Source organism: Taeniopygia guttata, chromosome 1 (assembly GCF_048771995.1).
Source record: "Taeniopygia guttata chromosome 1, bTaeGut7.mat, whole genome shotgun sequence".
In the NCBI taxonomy this organism is placed as follows: Eukaryota; Metazoa; Chordata; class Aves; order Passeriformes; family Estrildidae; genus Taeniopygia; species Taeniopygia guttata.
This window is the reverse complement of record NC_133024.1, coordinates 13635465-13659619: the sequence shown is the minus strand read 5'-3', so window position 1 is coordinate 13659619 and position 24155 is coordinate 13635465. Positions and strand designations below refer to the sequence as shown.

Sequence of the window (24155 nt, the reverse complement as noted above, 5' to 3'; positions counted from 1 at the left end):
GTCTGATATCTTTTAAAGTACAAAATCCCATCTCTCAAGCCCTTTCTACAGGATCTGGGATTTCAAACAAAAAATCTGTCAGCATTTTAAGAGGAAGGGATCCAAGCTTTCTGATGGGAATATGTTGCATGGCAATCTTTGGCAATGTGCTTCTCTATTACACAAAATGACTCCTCATCTTTCTAGCTCCTCATCTTGCATTCCACATTAAAATTACTTCATTGAAAATGGAGGCAAAATATTAATCTTGCCTTTGAATATGAGTGGATTAACTTTTGTCTTAAACTTTCCCCTCTACTACATGATAAATGAACTTATTTTTAATACTTTTCCCCAGTGTATGGCTACTGAACCATTTGTTTTTTCTAGTAACTTGCTTCATAAGTTCTGACTCCACTTCTAGACATTCTTGTGTTGTTCCCCCACTTAAAGGTCTCCCTAGTGATTAGTTTCTTTGCTAATCTTCATAGCTATATCCTTATTTCTGCTATCCTAATCTTTATCACATTTTGATGGTAATTACATTTGGTCCTGTACTGAGTTTTCATGAGGTTGGGGCCACATTATTGGTCCCCTTCCTCAGGGTGCACTTGGTTAAGTTCTCAGTTACCTGTTTGAGTTTTCAGTTCAGGTGAATTCTCTGCCTTTTTAGATTTGCCTTTTTGAAATAATAAACTTGATTCTATGATCTATTATGTTATAAACTTGTGGTTGCCCTATTCAGGACCATTTTTATAATCAGGTTTTCTCTGAGGTCCATGTTATGCTACCTTTCAAAAATGTTTCCAAACCTGCATTATCTTAACCTGAAATGTTGTTTCCTTAGTGAATTCCCAAAGATCACTTTCCATTATGCTCAAATGCTTTTGAGCATTTTATTACTTACATTTGCTCTCCATTCTGCATAGAGGAAGCTAATGCCTTTTAACGATAGAATTTTAGCTATTGTCTCTGAAGTTTTGAGGGAAGTTTGTAACAGACCTATATTATTTTAGATGTCTGACACATTTCTGATCTAGCATAAGGGATCCACACTTTTCTAGTTCTTTGAATGCCTCAATGTGGCAAAATAACATTGCTAAAACCATTCTGTATCTGAAGACTTAATATACTTAATAAGCTTAATACACTTCTCATAAGAGGAGAAGTAAGAAAGTGTTGATCATTCTTCATAAATAATTTTTTCTATGCCTGTAATAATTGTCAAACCTTTTCTTTAATACATGTCCATTATTTTTAAAGCAAGATGTTGAAACCTACATATTTCAGCACAGGCTTTGTCAGTTCAGGATAAAATGGAAGATTTACTGTATGAGACTATTAGACTATCTGTTTCTATATCTCAGGGTTTGTTTGCTTTGCTTGGGGAGGTTTTTTTTTTGTTTTGTGTTTTTGGTTTGTTTTTTTTTTTTTTAATTAGATAATCTGCTTTAATCCCAGGCCATCTTCACCAAAGTTGTTTTCTGACCAGTTCCCATCCTGTTTCATGCACTTGCTTCTCCTTGCCCAAACACAATGTTCATTGCTGGTCATTTAGAGAATTTTGAAGTTTTGTACTGTATTTTGAAGCTTTCCCCCTCTGCCACCTGACTACTTCTTAGTGCCACTGTATCTTCTTGCATTTCAAATCCTTGCTGGTGTGGTCAGGTTCCAAACTAAGGATATTGTCCCACCTTATTCAGGTTTCTATAGATAACTACTACCTGCACCACATCCAAACCAGCTTCCTGCACAGTCCTTTCCCTCCCATTCAGAAAAAAAAATCACTGACAACTCTTTTAAGTGATTTGGTTGGATTTGAGCTTTTGTTTTTTAAATACACCATTTCAGACCTGCCACTCAGTTCTCATTCCCAGTAAGAGCGTGACCCAGGCCACCATTGTGTCTTCCCAACATCCAGACACAGAATTCCCTTCTCTGAGAGGGCAATTAGCTGGAGCTAGTATGGTTTGTTCTGTACCCCACCAAGGAGCAGCTGCAGAGAAGTCTCCCATGGACACAAGAGCTGGGGGAATTTCAGATGTGGCCACCACTCCTCTGCTGAACACAGATTAATTTACAGCCTCTCTGCTCTGGTGGAGTACTGAAATTGCATGCTTTTAAAGTTAATGGCAAAGCAAAGCTGTTTACCCTTTAGTGCATTCAGTTCTGATGCAAGTGGAGAAAATGCTGCAAAGACAACACATTTATTATATTTTGGAAAAAAATGCATACTTCATGACCTCCCTCCTCTCTGGCACTGAATTTAGCATACCTGTGTCATTAGGAGACCAAAGCAGCATAGTGTGAAGCTGAGCTCTTGTCTTCCTAAGGATCATTAGTAAATTCACGGAAGGGAAAACCCCAAGATCTTTAATATTACAGAAGTGATGGCTTTGCCTTTGGTTGGGATCAAAGGGCTGCACTCTGAGCATGCAGTAAATGGCAAACACATCTCTGTGCACTGCAGATCTGGCACTTCCAGAGCAGCACTTGTCAGACAGAGAGTGGTAATGAGAGAATTAAATCCATGTGATTAGAAGCAAAGCACCAATGATGCAATAAAATGCTGGGAAGCATCTGATGATCTGAAGATGGGGCTGGGCTAGGGAAAGAATGTTACGACTTCTGCTCTGGATATCAGACTTGCCACCATCTCTGACTTCCCTACTTCTGCTTTTTCCCCTCTCACAAATGCTCAGACTGAGTTTTCTTTCTGGCTGTGAAGCATTCCCAGAGTTGAGGAATAGGGAATACACCTGGATGCTCTCCTTTGGTTAAAGTTGTGTCTCCTGCCCTTGTGACCTCATCACACGCAGTACTTCTGCCCATGGATGCACAAAAGATGACCTTGACCCAGCAGGACTTTACTCCTGTTTCCCAGGATGGATTGTTAATATTGAAGGAGATAAAATCTGATTTCAGGGTTGTTGTTCCCTCTGCTGCCATGATGTTTCCAAGCTGCATCTTGCCTACCAACTTTCTGTTGTTTTGTGGGGAAAACTGACCCTGCAGTGCATTGGTGAGGTCTCTAACACTGTGTGCCACCTTGTGTCTGTCCTTTAATGACAAGGGTGCCAGCACTCCATTTAACAGGCTGCAGGAGATTTCAGCAAGTTCTGTGAACTACACTGGAGGGAGAACTCACAGAAGTCCTGACAGCTTCCCTACAAAACCTCATGTTTCTGAAGAAAACACCTTTATTTTGTTTTAATTCCTTTTCCCCAAACTGAAAACGTGGGGAATGTTTGAGAAAATGCCATGCAGATTAATTCTCCATCATTTAACTTGGGTGAGAGTTTCTAATTGCTAAGGCACCCACCATCTAACAAGTTTTCTCTTACAAGGGCAGACAGGAATCTGCAGTAGAGCTCTGTCACAGGCTTCCTGTGGCATGCTTTGATCTGCTATCATAGGGAATTGATATTTCCTAAGGCTTTTGGCTTCCTAAAATGCTCACTGCACATTGGGGACGGCGTTTCTGTGCTGCATGTAACAAAAGACAACTTGTTTGCTTCATGCTTCTTCTTCTGCTGCAACTTGCATACCACACTAGCTGTGCTTCTAGAAACAAAACCAAAAAAACCCAAAAAACAAAACAAAAAAAAACCCAACAACAAAAAACCCCCCCAAAAAAATCACTTAAACATCTGAATAAATAATAATATTAATCATTCTCTTGCCAGGATGTCCATTTGTGTGGGTTACCAACTTAAAGACATTTTTCTTTATTTTTTTTTCCTCAAGGCTGATATTTTGCTTGAATTTGAATATTTTCTCTAAATTCACTTTTGTTCTAATGGAGAAAAACCAAGTTCTACAAAGTCAGAAAACTTGTTTCATTTTAATTAATAGCTGGTGTCTAACCAATATAGACTTCCCAAGAGATGGATCCTTTTTCCTGAGCATAGTGGTTGTGAAAGAAAAGGAAAATGTACTGAGTGATAAATAGGGTTTGAAATAATTAAAAGAGGATGAACAAAGCACAGATTCTAGGAAATATGGGCAGAGGCTGATTTTTGCATTACTCATTCTTTTTATTTTTAACTCAAATTAGGGAATGACTTTTTCTGTACCAAATCTAGTGTTGTGGCCTGGTCTCCCTTGTTGCTGCAATTGGCTAAATATAAAAGTGCTAATGAGGTTTCTCAATAAAAATACTTGGTATTCCAATGTTCCAGCTACAAAGTGTGAACATCAGTGATGGATGGTTTTCAGTTGGATCACTGATTTTTCTTTTTCTTGTTTTCTTTTGTTTGTTTGTTTGTGTTTGTTTTGCTACTGGATTCCTTTAAATTGTTTCCTTTTGGGTAAATTGAGTATTGCAAAATTTTTTTGTGTAGAACGGAACAGAAATTAAATTGGAATAAAAATTAAATTGTACTCCAGGTATTAATTACAGTGCTGGAATGCTGCTGTAAGTTGGATTTCCTTTAAAATGTAGTGTGTTTATAACTAGACAAATTACACAGGCACAGATATCAGATTCAAGGAAGAAATATTCAGCGAGAGGCTTTTGTGTTTTTCAGTAACCAGACTTTATCACCTTTCCTTATGGTAACTCGTAGTCCATAGTAATTCTGTGAATTAGGGATTGACAGGAAGAACCATGGAAATTTTGGTTAACTTCTCCTGCCACCTCCTGGACAAGGCTCTAAACAGCTTTTCCCCACCAACAGCTATAAAACCTGAGCACGGCCCTCACACTTACAGCCATCCACTTGTGAAATTATCTTAGCCTCCCTGCTAGCACCTTTTCAGCAAAAAAGTAATAAGGAGCATGTCATAAATTAAATTTCTTCCCCAGGAAAATTCTCCCTACCCCCTGAGTTGAATATCAAAAAGTTAGACAAAATGTTTTAACTCCTGTGAAAACAAAATCCCTCAACACAAGGCTTTCAAGTCCTAGATAGCAAATTTTCTATCTGAGATAGTGCTGCCTTTCACTGATACCAGGGTAAGGGAAGAGACACATAGACCTTGAATAGCCTTTGTAATAAATATCTTAAATGTGGGGATGCTCAGACTTTGAAAGACATCACCACTCTGAGTGGCTGTAAATCCTTCTGCTGATGCTATTTGCAACTGGCATCATCAGAGATGCTCTGTATTCTGAAGTCACAACAGTAAATAAACAAACACTATGCCCTGTGCCTTCTGAATGCATTGATCTTCTTGATTTGAATCTACTTTACTGAATTTATCTACCTGAATTACTATCCACATTTTCTTTTAAAATTTAAAATTCCTTAGCATGATGGTTTGCTTTGTTTAAACTCCTTGATGTGTGTCTCCAATGCTGTTATATTCCAGAAAACAATTTATTGGTTTGTACCTGCAAAAAGATTTCCTTATTTATCAACACGTAGCTATGTAATTTTAAAAATGGTACTTCCTAGTGCTTGACTTCCACTAACTAGGGAAATGTAAACAGTGGCTTTCTTATCTTTTAGAATATTCCCCTGGTTTGGACATTCTTAATTTGCATGGATAGGATGTTGCCTTTTGTGATAGCTGGGTTGAGAGAAGCTTTGAGAAATGAACCAATATAATGGTATTTTATCTCCTGTCTAACTCAGACCATAATACCTTGTAATTCCTTCATCAGACTTGTAATCTGTATTTGAACTGTACTCTATCTCAGAGAAAAATAGCCAGACATGAGTGTGTAGCTTTCCTTTGTCCTGTGTCCCAGTGATTGATAAGCTTTGCTTCAGGATTATTGATATAGAAGTTAATTCACTTTTAGGCCAATGTATCTACTGCTGATGTGCAAATGGAATGGTGGAAACTGCATTACACAGAAATGGTAGATTTACCTCTTAAAATTGCTGCTCTCAGAGCAACTAAGTACTATGTCAACTCAGATTTAACTTGGTAAATAGTTCAATGGCAAAGAAAAGCTAGAAATTCTCTTTATGTGATATTGCCAAAGTGAAACTCTTCCTCTCAAATTTTTTTTAAAGAGCTGGAAGAAAACTCTATCTGATTTTTAACTAATCTAAAATTTTAGTTTCTCTTTCAGTAAGCAGAGGAGGGGAGTAACCTTTTTCCCCCTCTATTCTTCCTTAGGGATGTGACTTCACATTTTTTCTTGTTTCTGTCGCATGTAACAGTTGTACATGTGGAACAACAGTCACCTGTATAATCAGTCAACTGGGAGGTATTTTGCAGTTTCAGAAATACTACTTTAGGTAGCATTCCACTTCTTATCCCTCAATGAGTCAGTTAACAAGCTTTGGTGTCAAGGACTCTCTTAAAAAAGAGTTTGGCCCATAGTTTAATAGCTCACATCATGAAAATACACTTGGTGAAACACATGTGAGGATATGTGCTGAGCAGAAACAACCCTCTTTATGAAGCGCTTCTAAGAGAAAAAGAGTTTGGAGACACAAAATGGACAAAAAGGAAGTATCAAGTCTGTTCTCCTCATCAGGGGACAGAGATGGGCAGTGTGGCAGAAAAAAAGCATAGAAAAAATACTGGCTGACACAAAATCAGAAAGGAGATGGTGTGAGCTTAAAACCCACCTCAGATCTTGATTTCTGCCTTGATGCTTCAGCATCAGAACCTTTGTATCTGTCATGAGAAACCCCAAGTACAGTTTTGTAGTCTTTTATACCTTGTCACAACATTCTTTAATAAACTATTCTCTTTCCTCATGTTCACATTTGTGTGAGCCGAGCCTTGGCACAGACAAGAGGGAAATTCCTTTTCTGGCTTTTTGCTGGCAAGAACACTGCTGAGAGACCTTTGATGCTGTCATTAGAAAATTAATTTGTAAATGAAATCTATGTCTCTCTCTTTATGAATACACTGAAATTAAGAGTTATTTTAATGACAATAAGGGTTTTGTATTGTGATAACCAGTGTAAGGGTCGTGAGCCTCAGGACCTCACAGACCCTTGGAAAGAGTCACACTTGGGGCTTACAGGGCCAGAACTGAACCTGAGGGACTGAGAGATGCTCTGAATTCATTGCAGTTCTTTTAAAATATTTTTTTCCTCTATAAGTTATAAAAATTGCATTTCTGTAAGAAACTGGTATTAAATTGTGCAGCTGAGTTCTTTTTGATTTATGTTCTGTTTATGTTGCATCTTTTGTAGCAGTAATACAGAAATAAATGGTAAAAATATTTGAAAAATGCTAGATTACTGAACATTTTTGTGAGATTAAAACTTGGGGCAAGAAGGAAATAAACTGGAGAATTCTCAGGAGATTATTAAAATTTTTATCAAGTGAAAATTGCTTTTCTTTTTATAAAGATAACATTTTTTGCTGGTCCCATTAATTTACAGAGAAGTAATGTGAAAATGGTACAAATCGCCACCATTCTTGGCTCTCCCTCTGAATCTGCAGTCTGAGTATCTGCACAGTTAGTATTTAAGGAATCTGGATCCAAAATTTCAGTCTCTTCTGAGGCTGGCATCCTTGCTGGCTTCCACCTTCCAGAATTAAAAGTTTCTCAGATGAAATGTATTGCCTTGCCATCCCCAAAGCCTACAGGTGTTGTGCTCAAGTGTTGTGCAAGACCAACCATGTGCACTCTCAGCATGTGGCATAGTGCCACAGTGCCTGTGGCATTATCCTGTCACCACATAAAATTTGTCAGTCAGTAAAGAAGGAAACTGGGGAAATGTTACATGTAGTTGGGCAGGTTTAGAAGACTAGTCTCCCAGCAAAAGCCACTTGAAATTAGAATTGTGATTTACAGCGTCTCCTTTATATTGAAAGCACAGAAACAAAGACGTACTTCTTAGAAACACTCTGAGATATGAATTTATAACAACAGTTGATCTTAAAATCAGACAGCATTCTAGGTTAGGTTTTACCTGTGAATATTTAGTCGCTATATAAGATTTGTTCAAGTAATTTAAAAAAAAAATCACCTCAAATTTCCACTTAAATGTATGACTTGTACTGTCTACATCTACTTGCTTTTCAGGTTTTACAGATATAAATAAAATATACTATATTATATATATATGTCCCTGTATATATAAATATACTCCACATATATATATATAAATATATATAAATATACTCCATATATATATATATTTATATATACACACACCTATATAGGGTATATATAAACATAAGAAAGACTGAGGCTTGATTTGCCATGGGTGATGGAGCAGCAAACCCCATTTTTGTTTATTCTTTATAATTTTACTAAATTGTCTCTTTGTCCTAGTCTACTAGCTGCAAATTTAAAGTGTAATATACCTCCAGTGTCCCTTTCCCCAGCTTTTCATTAAGGGCAAAAAGAGTTTCTCTCATTGTTCCTAACAATAGCATCTATGATAGAAATTCTCAAGTTGCATGGATGGCCTCCAGCTTCATTTACTCTTTTATCCCCACCTGAGCCTGACATTGCAGATATCCTGCCTTTCCAGTGCAGCTGAACGAAAAATAATCTCAGTGTATTATGGGCAGAGCCAAGAAATAAAACTTGGAGGAGCAGGAGAGGGAGGGAAGGATGGATAAATTCAGAGAAAGAGGAAAAGGGAGAGAATAGACAGAGAGCAAGAGCCACCTACATCCAGCTGCTGTGTTTCTTCCTGATAAGCACCTAAAGCAGTGCAGAACTGCAGGGGCAGCAGCTCTGTGCCCCCTAAGCAGTTGCAGCTGAAATAGCCAAGTGTTTTTGCCCACATCCTGTGCTTCATTTTTTGGCTCTGGGGTGATCCAGCTGCTACTTTCTCTTCCAGCACAGGTTGTGGCAACAGGGAAGCTTCCCCCTCTCTGTGTGTTTCCAAATGGTGGCTCTGCCACTCCCTTTTGAGTTTTTGCTCCACTGCAGTTGTTATCCTTGCTGTGGCTATGTTCTCTGGCAGCAGGTGGATTTCATGCCTATGCTTCAGAATGGCCTGAAAGTACACACCTCTTCTTCTGGGGTGTGCTGACCAGCAGAAGGAAAGGTCAGACTGCTTTTAATTATTATTGTCTAATAATTTTAAATATTAGATTGTCCTTTTAATTAGGGATCCCCTTTTTGAATGGGTTTTAGCACAGAAGCCTTGATTGCCAACCCAAAGGGTCTTGGAAGTGTCCCTCCTGTTCAGTGAACTTCTAAGTCAGTACATATAAAATGCAGCTACTTATTAATGTTTATGCCTCATGGAATCAAAGAGGGAGAGAAATATTTTCTAATCAAAAGAGAGATTGTATATTATATAGTTGTATGTTGCCAGAATGCTACATGAAAGTGTTCTGGATGCAGGTATTCTCTTATATCAGCAGAATTTGATGAATCCCAGTTTTCATTAGCTATCTTGACTGAGGATGGATTATTGCACATTTTCTGTAAGCAGCTTAATTTTTATTGTTATACGACATTCCTTGCTTAGCATAAAAAATGAAAAACTGAATGGCATTTTCAAAAGCTGAGAACCCTCATCAGTAACTGTGGGGCAGTATTTTCAATCCTAACATGACAAAGATGCCATATACATGAAATCATCTGTAAATTTCTGGAATTTTTTTCCATAAAACAAACTTCCTTCCAACCAGTAGCTTCAAGAGCCACTATACTGCATGAAGTAAGAAAAATCCTAAAGGCACAGTGATCAGAGAGACAAAAAATATGTGACTTCTTTATTAATATAATGAGCCATTTATAAAAAGCAAAACATCAACAGCTTGCTGTTCAGCAAAAGGAGGCCTAACATAACCTTTGTGGTATTGATTTGCTGTTCTGGATTAGCCTAGAAGGGAAAATAATTCCTGTTAAAGTGCTAAAAGAAACTGTCCTTGTCTTCAGAAGTTGATCTAAGATTACAGATGTCCCAGAAGTTTTCCACCTTGTAGCTGACCATGAAAGAAATAATTTACTTTGTGTGAAGTGTAATTACTAGCTAAGAAAACCATATGTAGATAACCTTATCTGTTGGAAGTGTTTCAGATGTGACCAAATACATCAGAATGAGAAATGACTAATTTTGGCTATTATTTTTCTGCTTGTGGGATGCAAATGGCCAGGTCACAGTTTAATTAAATCTTGTAAGAAGCATCTGATGGAGATCGTGAACGATTTTAAGTGCCCTATTGTCTAAAGACAATGCAGGGAAAGTGTCACTCTGTGCATTATCTGGAGATATCCCCTAGTTGTTGCTCTCAGAAACTGCAGGCTGAGCAGATGGATCTTTGATCTGGCCTTGCATAATTGTTCTTTTACTCTTGTATGGCTGTGAGCACAGTTTATTTTACAGTGGTTAGATAAACTAACATTTCTGATTCAAAAACTCATGCATAAGATCTTCCTGTTTTGTCTGCAGGAAGTCTGCAAGGGGCACAGAAAGTTGCATATAGTGAATTTTACTAGTAAAATTAAATAAAGACAGTAATCTTGCTTTAATTTTCCTTTCTTCAGTGAGAAAGAAAGAGGAAGAATTACAATTCAAGGAAGCTTAAGCTATGGGATACCTTTTCACATTCTGTTTCTAAGCATTCTGGAAAAAAAGACCCCAACCCAAACCTGTTTGGATGGATGTGACAGTTTAAGCTTGTCTTAGAATTATAATCCTCATGCCAAGTGAGCTGGATCCATGGATTTTCCCACTCAAAGAAAATCCATTTTCAGATGAGATAAATTTTTTCACTCTTCTTTGCAGGGAGTGTCTGTGAAGCTATTAAATAAGGTGTCCAATAGCAACTTGTCACCAGGGAGAAAAGATGAATAAGAAATATGTTTGTCTTTAAAATATTTCAGTTCTTAGAATAGCAGAATATAGAGATTCCACCTTTTAATGAGCAATCCCTTAAACCTGTGTTGATTTTACTGGTGTTAGTAGAGCTTTGTTTGGCATTAAAAAAATCCATTTGCACATATCTCTTTCCAAGGAATCTGTTTTAAAGCTGATTGTTTTGTTAGAAAAGAGAGGGGAAAGAGTTGTTGGTGGCTTATGGACCAGACCTGCTGTTCAGATAACATCAAATTCACAAAATCTAATTTGAACAGATGTTGTGTGGCTAGGAGTGTGAAGAAATGCTGTCAATTATTCCTTTTCCCATGATTCTCTTAGTCCCATTAAGACATGTGGAGCATGTGGACTATGTCACTCTGCTGTCTGTAACCTTAAAAATGAAGGTGTTCTGAAATTCCCAGGCTGCAATTCCCAGCTGAAGGAGGTCCAGGCATCAGGTAGAAGTGTCCTTGGAGGCCAAATATTGCAAGCAGTGTGTCAGGAATCACAATCCTAATCTGGGCTCCTTTGCTGCCACACACAGCCTCTTAGGCACTCGAATTCACACTGAATTAAAGGCTGTCAGTGTGGTGGAGATAAACAACAACAACATCAACCAAATTCTAGTCTGACATTTGAAAAACACCTTTTCTTTCTGGTTGTTCAGCGCAAATGAAAGGAAGGCAGTGTGCTCCTACTGCATTTGCCTTGGTCTGTGACTTGTGTATATGAGAATGTAGTTTAGGCATTTGCTTTGCTTATTTTGACTGAGTTCAAGCCTGGTTTTGGTTCTGTATCTGGACCTGTGTGTTGGCCCAGATCCACTAGTGAGCTTGAGAGTAGTTCTGCTGAGCATTGCAGCACTTAAATTTTAGGGAGCTAAAATTCCAGGAATGGAATTTGAAACAACTTCATGTGGGTGCTCAAAATGCCTGCACAGTGCACAAGGGGGGTCCATGCCTTGAAGGACAATGGGAGACAGCTCCAGACAGCAGGAGCAGGCCAGGCAGGAAAGTCCAACTATGCCTTCTGTGACTGCAGAAAACATGGCCCAGGTGTATTCTGCACTCATGGATTTATTTTTAGGGAGTCCCAGGCTGTGTTACCTCAACAGCATCTCAGGCAGCTGGTCTGTGGATTCCAGTGCCGGGGAATCTTGGGTTTTGTTCCTAAAGCCCAGGAGATCAATATCTCCTGCTGTGTGGTGGATCACAAGTCACCTCCAGGCTGTGAGCAGAGTCTCTCCTCAGGGAAATGCCTCTGGCTACCATGTAATTCTCCTGGCTACCCACTCAGGGAATAATTCAGCTCCTCAAAGCAGCAGCACTTCAGGAGAGGAGCACTTGTGGCCAAGTCCTTCTCTAGGGAGATGGCTGTGAACATGGCTGGGGATCACAGGCAGTTCAGGACGGCAAGAGGTGTGGCCACCACCCCTTCTGAAGGCTTGTTTTTAACAGGGAAAACCCTGTAGCTGCTGTGCAGTTGTGTTTTAGAGTCTCAGCAAATTGTAGCCCTGGAGGAGTGGGTTTGTAGAGCAAAACTGTTGGTGCAGAGGAGCCAGCGGTCAGACAGGTGGAGGGGACAGAGTCCAGGACATCCCTCTGGCTGCCCTGCGTGTCTCAAGACCCTGGCATAAAGTCGAAAACATCTGTGGTTTCGACTTTAGCCTGTGGAAAAGGCTGCCGGCTTTGTGTGAGGAATTACAAGCCACAGAGGTTTGAGTAATGTGATACTTAACACAGGGCGAAAAAGTAGAATTTTGGGGTTTTTAGAATGTAGTTCAGGGAGTCAAGATGGAGGGATTTGGGTGTGTTCTGGCCTTCTCCTCCTTCTTGTCCTCCATGTCTTGGTGTGATGGTGACACTTTTCTATTGGTTTAAGGTAGAGACACACTGTCCAACTTAAGTGATAGATATTGGCACATAATTGTAAACATAGACTGAGATTGGGGGCAGAATGCCATGGCCTCCTTGCTAGACAGAACTCAGCAGGTCAGAGAAAGAATGTTACAGATAAGGAAGAATAAACAACCTTCAGAAGCTGATCCTACACATTTCACACTCCTTTGGCTGCACAGGCTGGGAAACAAGGACTTTTATAATCTTGGGGTCATCCCAACACCCAGACCCTGAGAGGGGGGTCTCCCCCTGGACTGGCACCAGTTCTGGGCTGTGTGCAGAGAGCCCATTAGCACTGAGGAGCACCAGGTGCACACCTTGTTCTCATCCTTTGGGACAGTCACCTGGAGGCCATGGTGTGTGTGCTGTGACATTCCTTGTCTGGATTGAAACAGCAGTGCAGGCATGGCCAGCAGCCAAGAGTGCTCATGAGACAGCATTCCCTAGGCAGGAGGTAAAATAGCTGCAACACTCCAAAGAGCATGAAAATGATTGTGGTATCCCACTCCTTGAGCATTTAAACTGCATACCTGGAATTGCCTGGCAAAAGTGGCATCTTCAGTGCTTCTCTGAGATGTAGTCCTTGCTTTAGCTGGGCTTTGGTTCACTTATCTATTGTGCTATTCTCTTGTTCTTATCTCCAGGATCCCAGGGGCAATCTAGGAAGGATATTATATAGAAAAAATAATTTTTATTTGTTAACCATCCTCCCACTTAGAAAAAGACCAGGGTTAGAGTTACACTTTTCTAAACATTCAGTGCAGGAGATGAGCCTCTTTCCAGCAAGAAAATATGAACTGCTGGGGAAACCAAACAGTTTTCGACTGTGCAGTTTCTGCTGTGGCAGATTGCCAGTCAGTGATGACATGGGGTTGGCATGGTACTTCTGACTCTGGCCTTTTCCCAGACCTGAATGTATGTTGGGAATCCTGGGATTTTTTTTGCTGCAAACTGAAACAGTTAGAAAGGCATACCCTGCTTCACTCCAGCAGCTCAAAAAAGGACGATTGCCAACATTTCTTTCATCACCAATTCTCTCTTCTGCGATTCAAACCAAGGGTTTAAATCTAATTCAAATATAGCTAAAACAGAAAAAAAAAAAAATTCAGGAAAGCAGGAAACCAGGAACTCAGCTTTCTTGTTACTGCAAAGGACATTAAAAGGAAATGTTGTGTGCTGTAATGAGGAGGAATCCCTCTATCCCCTCACACCCATCTATTTTGTAGTGCATCTCCCTTGCACTCACCTGCATAAGAGGGATTTAAACTATGACTTTACCCAGCCAAACCCTGCCCCTCTGCTCTCCAAGGCTTTCTCCACCCAGACAGACTCGAAAGCTCCAATATTGTGCTGATTAGGATGTGTTACTATTGCTTCCTACCCCTCTGAAGTCATGTATGCACCAGTCTGTCCATCACACGTTAAAAAAGCCTAGCTAAGTGAGAGCTGTAGGGCACTTCTAAAGCAGTGAATGAAAATAAAATACAAGGGTTGATGAAAATATAACGGAATAACTTAATTCTTTTTTCAAAATTTGAGTTATCATTTGCTTAATGTAGACCAGTTTACAATTAGTTTACAATTTAAGCAATTGCCTTGTTTAAGCATTTTAAGTTGGCCCTCCTTAATTTCCCCTCAGCTGCGCCTAAGTCAGAATCCAAGAGGTAATTGCATCACTCATATGAGAAAGATGTAACTGCAGATACTTTATCCCATGGACACATGTGCTTGTCCTCCCCTTGTGTCCATTTTGGCTGTAATTGTTAAAAATACCTGTCACAAGGGCTGTGTGTTTTGCTGGGGTGGATTCTCAGAAGCTGGTATGTGAACTGTTCTGCGGATTACTGCTCATGAGCTTCTGCTAAACTCAGCTGGTCTGCACTCTGAGCAAATAAATCCTTTTATTTGGCAGACTGTAAAAAACACAGAAAGAGAGAGGGAAATAGAGGCCATCAGACTGTTCCTGAACAGGAACATTCAGAACAGTAACAAAAAATGTTGCTGCTGCATTGCACAATTATTAGAATTGCTCCCCATCAAAGGTCAAAAGCATTAACCACGTTGGCAATATTTATAAATAGACCCTTTATGGAGTTTTACCTGAAGTGGGATGGAGAAACACTTTGACTCAGGAAGACCAATTAGAACAAGTAGGATCTTTTAATTTAATGGCTGCATTAGGCAAGATTGAATGAATGTTGGTACAGACACAGACATAGAACATACATAGACAATTTCACTACTTATGGAATCTGAAATGAAATGCAATTTCAGCTTGACCACAGAAGGCCAAAGAACGAGTGGTCCTGGTGTGGCCATGTAAGAGAATAAAAGCAGGGAAAGTTCTAGCCCCAACAGGGCCCTGTGACAAGCATTGCAACTCTTGCCATTAAGGTCTGGAGGGATGTTTTCTGTATCCACAGGGATAAAGTGGCCCAAAAAGTGACAGGAAGCTTAGACCTGCTGCACAAATGGCAACCAGTGGGGTCCAGGCTGCGTTCTCCTAGGAATTTAGTATGCAGGCATTTCTAGCACACCATTTGCAGTGCTTACCATTGCATTCTGGTTAAAGATGTTCATCAAGTACCCAAAAGCCAGGAAACATTAAAAGTAAGTGTGATTTGGGCATTTTAATTTGTTCCACTTAGTCCCTGCCTAGCATGTGGGAATGATAAACGTTTGTGCAATCTTTCTCACAAGCCCATAAGCTGATCTAGGTTTGGACTGGGTATTGCCTAGTGGGAAAAGGCTAACAGGTCCAAACTGATTACTAGGATTAATTACTTCTGAATCCACTTTTTGCAAGTCTCTTTGACTGCCCAGACTGGTTTATTGAGCTGGGAGCAAGGAGCCAGCTCTTTCAGGAAATAGAATGCTGGTATCTCATTATTCAGAGTAGGCAGAAGGCAAACAGCTCTGTTCTGTGCTAAGAAGAACCTTCCCTGTCTTTCTGGGATGCCAGGTAGAAGACACAACCAGCTCTGTCTCTGTAGGAGCATCTTAACTTCAGTTTCAGTTTTTCCATTGTGGCAAAGAAAAGTAATATAGCTTCATGGTTCTTGTTCTCAGTCTCCTCCTTAAGGTTTTTTGGTGAGAAACTTGTGATGAAAACACACAATCATTACTAGTTCTGCATTCTTCCCACTGCAATTAAATGCTAGATGGTAGGAGGAAGCTACTAAGAGAGTCATATTTGGAGACATTGAAGATTTTTGTTAGTGAGAATGAGAAATATGCTATAAATGCAAAGGTAAATTTACAAGAATGTGAAAAATTTCAGGTAAATTTAATTTTTTCCTCTTAGTTCTTTTAATTCCAGTAAAATGGGTCAGGTCAGTAAAAATGAAAAGAAATTAAGAAATGATTGTTGAATACAGGCATTACCTTGATGGCAGAAGTTGATTTAGCTTCATTTGGTTAAGCACCTCTTGTAGACAAGCAATTGCTTCCAATGAAGTACAGTCTTCCATATGCTAAATGGTCTTCAGAGCTGGTGATGAGTTTGTTAAAAGGAACTTGAAACTTCAATATCTACTTTCGCTCAGAATGGCTTTTCTCTATTTTTTCTTTGTGTCGTATTTGAATTCATCAATCACTTAGATGGGTGGTGTTTTTGCTATTCAGAGTGTTTTCTTGTTTTTCACTATCCTCCCTTTCTAGCCACTTTTCTCTGCTTTCATTTACTTTCTTTCAACTCCTTCTTACCTAGAGGGACTAATAATTTTTTTTAGTATGATTAAAACTGCCACAGAATTATGGTATGTTGCTTTTCTTACATTTATATAGAAGAGTAAGTTTCCCTTCTCTTGCCCTTCCTCTCACCTTTGAAGGTTCTTGATCCTCTGAAGTGGTGCCACACTCTTGTTGCCAAATCATCTTTATTCATCCATCTGTTTTGATACAATTGCAGAATTAAAACAGACAGGACATTATAGATTGTCCAAATTTATTTTTCAGCTGTAGGTTATAGGCAGATTTTAAAAGTAGATAGTGGAGTACAGCCTAGAGCCAGTGTTTGTGAACATGTAAGCCATTTTAAGAAGGATAATCAGTTCTAAGAATTTCACTTTTAATTACATTTTAACCTAAGCTTTTGAAACTAATAATTTTGGCCGCCTGACTTGAGAAAATTGAGAGAACTGTGAATTTCCAGAAAATGTGAAGCACCCCTATTCTGAAAAGGGGGTTTATTTGCTTGTTTCTTAGGACAGGTGTTTCAGAATTTGAACTGGAATTTGGGCCACCTGTCCATTTTGAAAACACAGCTCCCACCACAGCATCCTGCAGTTGCCTGTGTTCAGATTTTAAGAGCGACTCACTGAGAGTTACTTGGTTACTTACATAGCTGAGATAGGAGACAAAACATTCAACTCAAACTGATGGGCCCAAATTTGTCTCCTAAACAACTGGGAGAATGAATTAGGAGTGATATAATCTTCTAAATTGCATCTATTATGATATGATAATGCCTCATGCCAGAAGGAGTACAGAATTCTCATAAAGGCTCTTAATTTAAATTTGCTTTGAGTTGGCAAAACACACACAAAACCAACATAGTCGATTTAACTCATTTAACCAATGTCAGCATCTAATTAGAGTATGAGGATAAAATGATGGGGTGTTACAGTTCCGATTCCCATGAAATTTTACTTATCTAGGGGCAAGAACTTATAGCACTTGGAACATAAAATAAGGTACTAAATTTAAAATATAACCCCATGCATATTAGCATAATTAAAATGCCAGATTTTAAAATGCAATTATCAAGTAATAGGAATGCTATGCATCTGTAATGCTAGAATTTCCTTAAAGCACATTAAGGACATGCAACACTCAGCAGATTCCTAACTACTACTTAATTACCCTTGCCACTTACTGCTGCAAAGATGCAGAGTATGGAAAAAAAGATACACATTTGCCTAACCAAAAGAAGGATTAGAAGATTTTCTTTTGTAGTTCGAGTACAGATAGACTTTTAATATCTGCTGTACACCTTGCTCAGTGAGCAACTAATGAAATCATCTGTAAATCTAAATTTTAGAACTATCCTTTTAACACTAGTTAGCATCAAGCACTCCCTATTGCATGGATCTCTGTTGCCCTTGTACAAAGGTCAGCAGTGTAAGAGTTTCAGGGTGCTCCTTAAAAGCTGCTTTGAATTTGTGCTCACCAACCTGTTGCCTTTTAAAAGAAAGAATTTTAGCAGAGTAGTCCTTTTGACAACATCTCCTTTATAATCAATTTTGCAGTTCTTAAGAAGACAATTCAGGTTTTCATAATATTCTAATCCATTTTGTGTAATTATTGTAGGTTTTGAGTTAATTTAGAGGCTGATGTCCTTCCTCTTAAAGCTGTTAGGAACAGTTATATGTTTGAATTTTGAATTTATTTTTTTCTTCTCCGAGTTCTCTAAAAACAATGGGAAATTTGATGGTCTGCTATCAGGCTTTAAGATTAGAAATAGCTACCTAAGATAAGCACAGATTGAGAAGTCTCTCTGGTCTGAGATACTTATTTCACAGAGTGTGGCTGTGCCACATTGCTCCAAAGGAGGTGGGAAAGAAGGGTGTCCTGAGAAATTACATTTGCAATTATTTTGTGAAGTGTCTTCCCCCTCTGGTGTCTGGACCCGTGAAGAGCTTGCCTGTGTGTGCTTGCTGTGGTTACCTGGCCAAGATTAGTCTGGATCTCATCCCTTGCACAGGGAACAACCTGGTGGAGTTCAGGTGTGAGCTTTCAGGGTCCCCAGCAGTCACTGAAAATTTGGTTTCAGATTTTCTGATTCTTTATATGAATGTCTTCACATCTGTGCTGATTATAAAGTCCTTATGCTGAAAATATTAAAGATAAATAGGAAGAAAAGGTGAAAAGAAAAAATAAAAAAAAAAGAAAGAAAATCTTTATAAAGGAAAAACATACTAGAAAGAACAAATGAGGAATTTTGCTGAGAGGAAATGGTTTTTTGAAGAAAAGGATGATGGTGTCTGGGGAATGGGGTTTGCCACAAAACCTCACTCTCTCTCCACACTTGTTAAATTAGCTGTGTGTCTCCTCTGTACTGTCTCCACTTTGAATACAGACAGGTAAGGGGTTGAATTTCTCCTTCAGCACCAGTCCAGAGACTCTCCGAGTCGTGTTGGCCTCAGCTCCTGGAGCACCCTCTCTGTGCTCAGGGCAGGTATGAGGCATTAATTTCAAGAGAAAGGCGGCTTCTGCCTCAGTGCTGGATTGCATTTCTCACAAATCCTGCACAGGTGGTGAAAAACTTATGCAGGTCCAAAAAATAGCACCCATATTAAAGACTCAGAGCCTGCACCAAATTTGCCATTTTTAGCTCAGGCATTGGGAACAGGCACAGTGAATGAGAATGGAAGAAAGAAATTCATCAAAGAGTTGTTGGTCAGGAGTTCATTAAATTTCCCCTTGCATTCACTGGACTGATGAATGCAATTAACAGCTGCTTCACTAAAAAAAGAGTTTTCACTCAGTTATTTCCTTCATCTCAGACTTGGGCTCATTTGATAATTATTTTTACATGCTGACTCTCACATCATTGACTGTTCTTCCCAACCTTGCACTGTAGTGACAAAGGAATTATGGCAAAGTTGAGCTGTTGAGTTTTACTCTTTCCTTGCTAGTGCTTACTTTTTTTGTAAGTGCAGTAATTCCCCTTGCCACGCTGAGATGTGTTCTACATCTTTCCCAGGACAATGGATGTGTCTGATCAAATCCATCAGGCAGGTAAGCCAGATGAAACACCTACTGCTGTTCAGAAAATAGATTCTGCATTGATTTAACTACTAGAAAAGCAAATCTCCATTATTTCAAAGAGCACTAAGATTGCCCTCAATGCTCATTTCCTATCAGTGTGGGACAGATAAAGCACTGAAGTGGAAGTCAGAAATCTATCAAATGGCTCATTGACTTGGGCCAATTTAAAATGTTTTTCCTTGTGTTTCTTGACTGTGTGTCTACATCTGTACTGTAATAACTCTGTGGAGGAGAAACCATTTCTGTACTTGTTTGTACAAGCTCTGTTTTGCTTGGAGTCTCCAGGTAACTTAAAATATGCCTCATTTAAACAAAGCTATGAACCATTGCATCTCCCACCCATTTCCTTCCAATTCCACAGGAGTAAATAGCTTTACCTGAGAGCAAATGCAGTTTTGTGGTTTGGATTAAAATGATGTGCACTTCCAGTTGTTGTATCCTGTGGCCTCAGGCTGTGCTTTCTTGGGGGCTACTGCTTTAAGTCTTCTAAAACAAAAAAATGCTTCAGTTCAGCCCATGGGCTCAAAATGGACAAATGTGAATGTGAATTCACAGTCAAAATAAGCTGCCCAACTGTGGTGATATTAAGGTGGGCAAATAGCTGGTATGTGGATAAAATTGATGGAATAATATTGGAATGCTGGAGTAATTGGAGTAATGCTGGAGTGATTGGAGTAATTGAAATGCTGAGAATTCAGTTTAGTAGTAACCAGGGTGAGGAAAGCCTGAGATGTTTAATCCATCATTCCATCTTTGTGTCCAGGGAGCAGTGCCAGAGGACAGTGAGATCTCACATCAAAAACACAGCACAACTGGGGACAGCATCCTTCTCTTGAACCATGATGTCCTTACTGCTCTGGGTAGCCAAGATGAACCCACACACCACCAACACCTCCATTGGCTTCAGAAAAACTCCAGTCAGTGCCAAACTATGAGAGCTGAGGTCCTAATCTTGCTTTCCATCCCCAACCCCCATATTCCCTCCCCCACCCCCCCTTTTTCCCAATGTATAGTGCATTTCTTCAATTTTCTCTCTCTCCTTTTCCTTTTTCCCAAGTCCTGGGCCCTGGTAGCAAGGATTGTTTTGTACCACGTCAGAGAGCCTGTGATCACAAAAGCTGCTGGAGCAGAGTTTTAAACAGTCTGATTTGTGGGGCTTTGTCAGATCTAATCACAAAAGGTGAGACCTGGTGCTGGGAACTTGCCACTCTCTGATAGCAAGTGAGAGACAGCCTCAGAAACAGCAGCTGTGTTTTTTTAATCTCCACGGTTCTTTTTATTTTCTGCCCCTTTTTTGAGCTTGTTTTGTCTTTGAGGAAAGATGATCAAGCTGCACCAGAAACAGCAGTGACAACAACACATCCAGCTCACTTCAGCATCTGTTTTTCTTTGCCATCAAAAGGCCCATTAGTTATTTTCCTTGTTAGCACCCTCTGATAGATTTGCCAAACAGCATCCTTTGAGTGTTAAAACTCTGGTGACAAAATAGGAAGGGAAAAACAGAAGCTGAAAAAAAATTATTTAATTCTCTACTTCCCATGTGCTTCCCTTTCATTACATTGTGAGTTTAATGTGCGTGTCAGGAGAAATTTGCACAGAATAATAAATAAATAAATACTTCTAATGTTCCTGGTTCTGAGTGTTAAGGTTGATTATGGAGCTGGGCAGAATTTGTTTCATGTCTTTGCAGCACATATTTGAAAATGTCACTCTTGCTGGTGATTAGAGTAAGAAATGATAAAGTTTTGTGGATGCCTCAGAGACAGAGGCTTCCTTGGAGATTTGGGGGAATAGCTGAACTGTCAATATATTTGTCAGAAAAATCCACAAACACCAGAGATTTATGTCCAAAAATGAGACAGAGGAGTCCTAAAACTTTAGTTGAATAAAAAAGATTCAAACGACCTCAAGTAACCCCTGTGACATGAAGTAACCCCATCAAGGCTTGAAATGACCTCAGGTAACCCCTGGATCAATTAAAAGAGACTCCAATGTCCTCAGGTAAGCTCTCTGACCTCAAGTAACCCTGATCATAGCCAGAAATGACCTCAAATAACCCATGTGACCTCAGGTAACAGAAAGAACCCACCACTTATGTTGGACAGCGAGTCTCTACCTTAAACCAATAGAGAATTGTCACCATCACACCAAGACATGGAGGACAAGAAGAAGGAGAAGGCCAGGACACACCCAAATCCCTCCGTCTGCTACCCCTGAACTACATTCTAAGAACCCCAAAATTCTACTTTTTCACCCTGTGTTAACTCAGCTATCACATTACTCAAACCCTTTTGGCTTATAATTCCTCACACAAAATTGACAGTTTTTTCCACAGATGTTTTTGACTTCATGCCAGGGTCTCCAAGAGACCTTGCCAGGGTCTTGGGACAGCCAGGGCAGCCAGAGGGATGTCCTGGACTCTGACAATTCACTTGAATGAAATGAACGTGCTCATCTTTCCCTCTTCTCAAAAGAACACCTGAACAATTGTTCCCCCTTTAGAATAAAATTCAAGTCAGACAGAGAAGTTCCTGTGCCTACCAGGAAACACTTCTTGGTCCAGCAAGGGCTGCAGCGTGGTGAGCTCAGGTACAATAGCAGATCCTCATACCCTTAATCCATTTCTAATGTTCTTTTTTACAAATGGTATAATGACTCCTTCCCAGTCACTGCCCTGGTGCTCACCCCCTTTCCTTTGGTCTTGGGCTCCCTGCACTTTTTCCTGTTGGGAGTTGTGAAAACTGTGCTGTTATCCTTGTCTGAACCTTTGCCTTTTCCTCATCCATTCTTTCATATCTTTTCATATTCCTGAGATGCCTTTCTAACCAATTCCTGGAAGAGATTCCACTGTGCCACCTCTCCAGCCCGTACTCCTGTGAGCTCTCACAGCTGTTCACTGTAGAGAAACCCCCTTAAGTCCTGAGCAGCAAGCAGACAAACCCAAATCCACCTTGACTCCATGATGGCTGGGGGTGTAGGGACAGCGCCTCCCTGTTTTCCCTCTCCTGGAAGCCAGGAATACAGACTTACAGCCAGCCCTGTGTTAGACTGCAGGGTTTGAAGATAAGGCAGGGAAGTTCCCAGTGCTCACCGTTCTTTCCTTATCACACAGCCTCCTGCTGCTATTTGCCTTAGCAATATTTCTCCACATGCCCCTTTCACCAATCCTTTCCCAAACCAACACCATATTGTCCCCTCTGGACATCCACATCCTCAGATTCCTCTGGGAGAATGTGCAAACCATCTCAGCACTCTCCCAAAGCACCCATCAGAGGTTATTTTGGGATTGTCATCTCTATAGCCAAAACTCTCTTTCAATTTTCCTTTGTTGCCCTCCCTGAGCATCCTGCCGTGTTTTACTCCCTGAAGCTGCACTCACCAGTGAGATTTGCTGAGATCCTTTCTGACTTTCCCTTAGTGCCCCCTCTGGGCATCCAGAGTCTGGTGGATTCTTCAGGGACTCCCCTGGTCCTCCTCTCATCTGTCTCCAGGAAGCTCGAGGAAGTATGGAAAAGGACAAGGAAATCTTTTGAGGGCTAGAAATTTTTTTCTTTGTTTAGTTTCTGAAGAAAAGCCTGCTGCATTGTGATGTGATTGTGGTTCTGACAGCATGTAAGAACTGGAATTGGGAGCTAGAGAATGCCCAGGTAAAAACTCACCACTGCAAGCAGAGTAAGAGAAATTCCATCCATCCTGGCTGTTTTGGGGGTTATGGATTCAAAGCAGCTCCTAAAGGCAAAACCCCACAGAGTATAGACATAAAAGCTAAAAAACATCACTGAAGATAAATATCATTAGGCATCACGCAGATCAAAATGTTGAACAGTGTGGTCATGGTCCAGAGGCACAATTATCCATTAACATCAAGTCCACCACCTTCCAAATTACCTTTTCAATTTTTCTCTTTGAAAGAACTATGTTAAAGGAATATATAAATTCCAGGTGGCAACCAGTGCTTCTAATGGAATAATCTAAAAGTTTTAATTTTTGAAGTGATGATGAAAACCTTTCAGTCACCACACATTAACTTTAAACAGTGAATAAAATTTTTTGAAAGAACTTTGTTTTGAGTCTGAAGACAAAAAAATATTTTTTGCCTTTTATTCTTTTTGTGTGTGGGTATGTGTGTGTTATGTCACTGCTGGAAATGATGACTATTGAGTGACATCTAGTGGATGTGAAGATGCTGAACACCAGCTTTTCAAAGGTATAAAACCTTCTGAAATACATCAGAGTTGAAGTGCCTGCAAAGAGACCACGTAATTAAAATGTTGAGCATTGTAGCAAGATGTAGGCAACAAGCCAGAGAGACAGATTCCAGCTCTTCAAGGAAACAGAAACTTAACAAACCAAAAAAAGTGTCAGATTTCTCTTTTTTACATTCCTCCAATTCTGATGTTAAAAAAAAACCCCAAAAACCTATAATTCTGCCTGCTCATTGTCCCACTTTGAGTTGTACTTTATAAAATCTCTATACAGAGACCATTTACCAGCACACTCCCAGAAAACCACACTCTGTCACACAGTAGCCCTGGTTTGATAGCCAGTGCCTGCTGATATGTTTTGGATGGATATTTTTCCTTTTTCATTTCTGTTTCATATTTCACAATTGAACGTGTACTTATCCTTGAGGCTTACTAGCCACAATAAATCCAGAGTTGCTTTATAGTGAGTCAATGACAGAAAAATTGTAGTTTTTCATGAGAGATTATTGAAGAAGAATACCTGAAATGCTTGCCTGCCTTAACTCTCTTTTTGGGAAAATGTATTTCTGAGAAGACCACATTTCAGAAACTGAGATACAGCAACTTCAATTTTT

General features: G+C 39.7%; 1 long non-coding RNA gene across 2 annotated transcripts in view; it reads right to left on the bottom strand.

The window, feature by feature from the left end:
• Positions 1-24155, bottom strand: part of LOC115493382 (uncharacterized) — a 127200-nt gene that overhangs the window by 35676 nt on the left and 67369 nt on the right. The window contains exons 9-15 of one of the 2 annotated variants that reach the window (XR_012053588.1): positions 22716-22831; positions 19714-19822; positions 18233-18396; positions 15950-16055; positions 14339-14478; positions 13540-13647; positions 13096-13224 (exon numbers count right to left, since the gene is read on the bottom strand). This is a non-coding gene — a long non-coding RNA (uncharacterized lncRNA). The remainder of the gene's footprint in view (positions 1-13095; positions 13225-13539; positions 13648-14338; positions 14479-15949; positions 16056-18232; positions 18397-19713; positions 19823-22715; positions 22832-24155) is intronic. The other variant, XR_012053591.1, reaches the window with a different exon arrangement.